At 40.9% G+C, this 6,844-nt stretch overlaps 1 pseudogene; it reads left to right on the top strand.

The window, feature by feature from the left end:
* Positions 1-426: 426 nt before the first annotated feature.
* On the top strand, positions 427-1,358 carry LOC101031147 (transcription factor BTF3 pseudogene; annotated as a pseudogene).
* Positions 1,359-6,844: the final 5,486 nt, after the last annotated feature.

Genomic DNA, 6,844 nt, shown 5'->3' with positions numbered 1-6,844 from the left:
CCCTCCGTCACCTACAGTAAGTATTTCTCCTAATGTTGTTCCTCCCCAATCTCACAACCCCCTGCTATCCCTCCCCCAGCCCCCCACCCCTCAACAGACCCCGTATGTGATATTCCCCTCCCTGTGTCCATGTGTTCTCATTGTTCAATATCCACTTATGAGTGAGAACATGCAGTGTTTGGTTTTCTGTTCTTGTGTGAGTTTGCTGAGAATGATGCTTTCCAGATTCATCCATGTCCCTGCAAAGGACATGAACTCATCCTTTTTTATGACTGCATATTATTCCATGGTATATATGTGCCACATTTTCTTTATTCAGTCTATTGTTGATGGACACTTGGGCTGGTTATAAGTCTTTGCTATTGTAAATAGTGCCACAATGGCCCTTTAGCTGCCATCTTGCGTCCCCGCGTGTGTGCACCCAATCTCAGCTGGTCCACCCGAGACCCGTTGAGCACCAACCCTAGTCCCCCGCGCGACCCCTTATCCGCTCCGACAAGATGAAAGAAACAATCATGAACCAGGAAAAACTCGCCAAACTGCAGGCACAAGTGCACATTGGTGGGAAAGGAACTGCTCGCAGAAAGAAGAAGGTGGTTCATAGAACAGCCACAGCAGATGATAAAAAACTTCAGTTCTCCTTAAAGAAGTTAGGGGTAAACAATATCTCTGGTATTGAAGAGGTGAATATGTTTACAAACCAAGGAACAGTGATCCACTTTAACAACCCTAAAGTTCAGGCATCTCTGTCAGCAAACACTTTCACCATTACAGGCCATGCTGAGACAAAGCAGCTGACAGAAATGCTACCCAGCATCCTAAACCAGCTTGGGGCAGACAGTCTGACTAGTTTCAGGAGACTGGATGAAGCTCTGCCCAAACAATCTGTGGGTGGAAAAGCACCACTTGCTACTGGAGAGGAGGATGATGATGAAGTTCCAGATCTTGTGGAGAATTTTGATGAGGCTTCCAAGAATGAGGCAAACTGAATTGAGTCAACTTCTGAAGATAAAACTTGAAGAAGTTACTGGGAGCTGCTATTTTATATTATGACTGCTTTTTAAGAAATTTTTGTTTATGGATGTGATAAAATCTAGATCTCTAATATTTTTAAGCCCAAGCCCCTTGGACACTGCAGCTCTTTTCACTTTTTTGCTTATACACAATTCATTCTTTGCAGCTAATTAAGCCGAAGAAGCCTGGGAATCAAATTTGAAACCAAGGTTAATAAAGTTCTTTGCCTAGTATTCAGTTTTATTTTTTATTTCATTGACACCAATCTGTACACAGTAAACAAAATTGCTTATAGAAAGCTAATCATGGCATGTAATATGGCTGATAACCTTTGGAATTTGATTAATGATTTAAAATCACAGTGTAGTATAACAGGTGGTTTAAAGTTGTCATGTTTGAAAACTTCTCTCCAATAGTCTTAGTGCTGCCATGGTTTATATGGTGGGTTTAAATATGAGGATAGAGTATTCTTTAGTGAATAAACAGGCTTTTTCCCTTGATATTATCTATCTATATTGTAGACATACATTAAGTGCCTTTTATAAATTGCCTCAGTGTTATTTCTCAACTTGTGAAGAGCTAATAACTATTTTGTAGATAGAACCTGAGGTTTAGAACTTCTAAAAAGTAACAGTAATCTCCAGATCCCTTCTTTGTAGGATATTTTATAAGGTGACTTGGAAAAGATAGTGTTTAGGAATGGCTCCTGGGTCACTGTCTTTTCCTTAAGTGTCAACACTAATAAATGAATAGGGTTACCTTTTTATTTAATAAAAATGTTAATGTACAGTAAAATTGAGCATATAGAGTTGTAATAATTTTAACACATAATGTATGCCACCATAATCGTTGGAACCAAAGCAGTTCCAAACTGACATGGAACCAAATGGTTCCATGGTCCCAGAAAATCCTTCAACATAGGGTTATTTTAAAGATTTTTACATATTATAATTAAAACAATGTGTAATCTGAACCAAGGCCAGTTGATAAAGAAAATTGTCTTAGTTTCTACTTGTAATGATAATTCGTTTTAAAATTCCATAGCAGTTTGCAAGTAAGTACCTTTTGAAAGTGCTGTACAGCTGTATCTAAAAGTCAAACTAGGGGAAATAAACGTGTGTAAACAGCAAAAAAAAAAAAAAAATAGTGCCACAATGGACATACATGTGCATGCCTTTATAATAGAATGATTTATAATTTTTTGGGTATATACCCAGTAATGGGATTGCTGGGTCAAATGGAATTTCTATTTCTAGGTCCTTGAGGAATCGCCACACTGTCTTCCACAATGGGTGAACTAATTTACACTCTCTCCAACACTGTAAAAGCATTCCCATTTCTTCACATCCTCTCCAGCATCTGTTGTCTCCAGATTTTTTAATGATTGCCACTAACTGGCATGAGATAGTATCTCAATGCGGTTTTGATTTGCATTTCTCTAATGACCAGTGATGATGAGCATTTTTTCACAAAGTGTCTGCTCATATTCTTCACGTACTTTTTGATGTGTTTTTTTTTTTCTTGTATATTTGTTTTAGTTCTTTGTAGATTCTGGATATTAGCTCTTTGTCAAATGGGTAGCTTGCAAAAATGTTTTCCCGTTCTGTTGCTTGCCAGTTCACTCTAATGACTGTTTCTTTTGCTGTGCAGAATCGACTGCACTTCTTAGGGCACCACCCTTCCTCCCCAGGTCAAGTGCTTTTTGTCCTTGCCTCTTCCTCGATTCTCATAATGAATTCTGCTTTTTAAAATTACTGGCTGGAACATTGACTTTTTGTGAATAAATGATGTAAGCCTGCTTATTCTAAAGGGAAAATTGAGTAAGAGAGAGACCATCTGATTTCAGTGTATAGTGCAGTGTTGATGGTGAATACTAACCTGTAGAATCATCATCATCTTGCCTGACCCCCTAGAAGTGCCGGGAAAGGGAACTTGTGGGTTAATTAGAAAAAGCATTCCATAGGTGTTCAACATTGTTTTTGTACGTGATGAACTGAATGACCAAGGAGAATACCCCAGCTAGCCCTGGAATGACAAGTTGCTGGGTCAGCCTGACATAGATGGCTGTGGCTGATGGAATTCAGCCAAGACAATGGCCTTACCTCCTCCCCACATACAAGGCCCCGGGACAGGTTCAGGAACTTAATGGGAAACACCAGAGTGGAGCTTTTGGCACTGTGCAAACAACACAGGCTGTAGTCCAGAGACCTAGCTTCTCTCAGGCCATTGAAAATGTCTTTCCCATGTCTGAGTTAGACTATATAGCCTTTCCACCTCTTACATTCTAGGTTTCTGTACCTCTGGTCTCTGTTTCATATCACAGATTTTTTAAATGCTCGAGCTTGTATTTACCTCTTCTTTTAGTGTTTTCCTCAATTAGTCAAACATTTTCACATGATACTCTTTCTGGACCCAAACCCTCTGCTCTCAAATACCAACTACTGAACTCTGCCATGGCAGCCAAATATAGCCATAGACAATATGTAAATGAAAGCAGGTGGCTGTGTTCCAACAGAAAGAATTTTATTTATGAGCATTGGCATTAGAATTTTATGTAATTTTTGCATATAAAATATTATTCATGTTTTGCTTTTTAAAATTATTTTAAAGTGTAAAAGCCATACTTAGCTTTTGGGATGTATAAATACAGGTAGTGGGCTGAATTCAACCTGTAGTTTGCCAACCCTTGATTTAACCGGCAGCAATGGGGCACCTGGCTATAATCTCTAGGCACCATCACAAGCTGTTAGTTCCTGCCTTTCTGGAACTTTCTGGAACTGGTGGCTGCTCTTTGTTTCCAGAGACCTCTGGTCCTTCCATGCTCCTATGCCTCAAAGCCAGCAATGGACATCAGTTCCTTCTCATGCTTGGGATCTCTCCACTTTACTCTTTTGTCACATCTCTTTGGTTTCAGCCAGAAAAAATTATCTGCTTTTAAGGGCTCATGTGGTTAGATTGGGTCTACCTATATAGTCCAGGAGAATTTCCTTATCTTAAGGTTCATAACTTTACATCAGCCAAGTCCCTTTGCAACGTAACACAACATACCCATAGGTTCCAGGGATTAGGGCATAAACATCTTTGAGAAGATGTTTTTTAACCTACCATAGTGCATTCTGCAAACCTAAACCACTGGACAGAGATGACGTATTTGCCAAGCTACCTCTTCTTATTATCTTCCCTGTGAGAAGAGCCTATTCTTTCATCTAAACTCTCATAACTGTTTGTCCTAAGCATAACTCTTTCTTTCTCTGTTTTTTTTTTTTTTTTTTTTTTTTTAAACAGGCTCTTGCTCTATTGCCCAGGAGTGTAGTGGTGCAATCTTCTGCAACCTCTGCTGCTGCCTCCTGGGTTCAAGCACTTCTCCTGTCTCAGCCTCCCAAGTAGCTGAGATTACAGGTATGAACTACCACACCTGGCTAATTTTTGTGTTTTTAGTAGAGATAGTCTTTCACCATGTTGACCAGGCTGGTCTCTAACTCCTGATCTCAGGTGCTCCACCCACGGCGGCCTCCTGCAGCGCTGGGATTGTAGGCATGAACCTCTGTGCCTGACCCTAAGCATAACTCTTGACATCTGTGTTGGATTTTGCGCCTATTACACATTCCTGCTTCAAGTTACTGTAACCCTTTGTGAAGCAGGCTCACTGTGCATGAGTTACTAACTCTTCTGAGTCTGGTGAGACGGAAAATAGTCACATGTAACAAATTGTATGCAGGGGATTTTACTAGTTACAGATGGGAAGCAAGAGAAAACAGAATCCTAGGATTCATTGTAAGCCAGTCCCCCAGAACTCAGAAAGTTTCCCTGTGGCAGATCGAGTCTCAGTTTCACTTGAACCACAGATTAGGGATCCTGAAAGGTAGCCCACCCTGGTTATATACCTCAAGGTGTACTTGATTTGTTAGGCTAAACCTTTAAAGGGCATCCTGCTTCCAGAGGGCAGAGAAACAAGGCCCAGCTATTACCCTCTAACTCAAGATGTTACAATCCCTAAAAGGGATAGGAGCAAGGCCTGAGCTGTTTCAGGCAGTTTTTCCCTGTCTTAGATTACTGTATTCCCAGCATATCCTATAATTATTCTTGAGAATCACAAATAAGAATGGGGAGAGATCACCCAGAGGATTGTCCTGTACCTTGTCTTTGGGATCCATCTCACACTTATGTTCACTCGGAGGGACTGTCATCTCATGACCACAGGGGAGGGCACGTGACCCAGGTGAGCTGATCAGAGCTCCCCATTCTCAGTATTGATAAGGACAGGTACTGAACATGTGACTCAAGTGAACCAATGAGTCTTCCCTGAAGTTGATTTTATGGATGTTGAGAGAAACAAACTCTATTTCAGTTGTGTTTGTTGATTCAAATGCTGTGACTCTGGAGCTTCCAGCAGGCATCTTTACTGCCATATGGAGAAAGTCATCTGCAAAATGAAAGCATGGGGAGGGAAGATGAGAAACATAAATTTTGCATCCTCCTTTTTATCCTGTGCCTAGGACAGTGTGTGGCCCATAATAGCTGTCCAGTGAGTATTTGTTGAATGAATAGAATTCTGGTGGTTTTGAGATCCAGTTCTAGTCGCTGAAGTCTAGGTTCTTGCAGCTCATCCTTCTGTCTCATGAGTGACCTCATTACCTTTTCCAGCTAGGAAACTCAGTACATTCCTTTGCTGTCCTTAGACCATGTTGAGTTGGGTTTCAATCACTTGCAACAGAAAGAATTCTGGAGATGGTGATGCATCACACAACTGCTCTATATTTGACTTAAGATGCTTCTCCCACTAGACTGTAAGCCTTTTAAGAGCAAGGATTGGGTCCCTTACATTTTTTCTCCCACAGTAATGGAAACTTCAGAAGTGTTTGAGCTACAGGGTATTGAGGCACACTGGTAAGAGAGGCATGTTTGCAGAACAAAGAGAGCCCATATGACAATAAGAAAGAGATGGAGAAGCAAAATAGGTGCAAAGGAGTCTGTAAAGAAATATGTGTGCTCACACATAAGATTTCAAGCAACGGAAAAACTCAGGAGAAAAAGGTGGCAAGTTGTGGCTCTTACCCTACTGCCTGCTTATTTCTATCTGTGTCTTTCTGTCTGTCTGACTATCTAACCAACAGTAATAGACACATGGCCACCATTTCTAGGCACCATCACAGACTGTTACTTTCTGTCTTTCTGGAACTTCTCCTCATCCTAAGCCAATTCAGACCAAGTGAGGGAATCTCCTTCCTCCCTGCTCCATGCTAGGAACTGGATGGAGCGCCTACTGTTGCTGCGGATCTGGTTGCATACATACTTGTACATACTCCCCCACGCCCCATACCTGGCCATACCTATTTCCTTTATGGCAGTTCTCCATCCCTGGCTTCCCAAAAAATTCATCCTCACCGGATCAGCACCTATTGTCTACCATTTTCCTTACCCTCTAGGGGAAAGAAAGATTTAGAAAATAATTCTTTTTGTTTAAAAAAAAAAGCATTGATTTTTATGGATTTAGGGGTACAAATGTAGTTGGGTTATGTGGATATGTTGTATAGTGGTGAAATTTGGGCCTTTAGTGTAACCATTCCCTGCATGGTGTACACTGTACCCAATATGAAATTATTTCTGTCGTTGAGGTGGTGGTGAGAGTGAGAGGTCGGAGAGGAAACTTCTTCCTGGCTTGATTCACTTGAGTGGATAGGGCTCTTCATTCACACTGTCACATTGGCTCTAGTTTTTAGTGGTTAATAGCTGGACTCCAGCCTTACATCCTGCCTCTGACCTTAATCTCTGTGATAACTTGGCTTCAGAATCATTATTTGCATAAGTGGCTGCCATAAAACTATTGATA

Source organism: Saimiri boliviensis, chromosome 13 (assembly GCF_048565385.1).
Source record: "Saimiri boliviensis isolate mSaiBol1 chromosome 13, mSaiBol1.pri, whole genome shotgun sequence".
Taxonomy (NCBI): domain Eukaryota; kingdom Metazoa; phylum Chordata; class Mammalia; order Primates; family Cebidae; genus Saimiri; species Saimiri boliviensis.
This window is presented reverse-complemented; position numbering and strand designations above follow the sequence as displayed.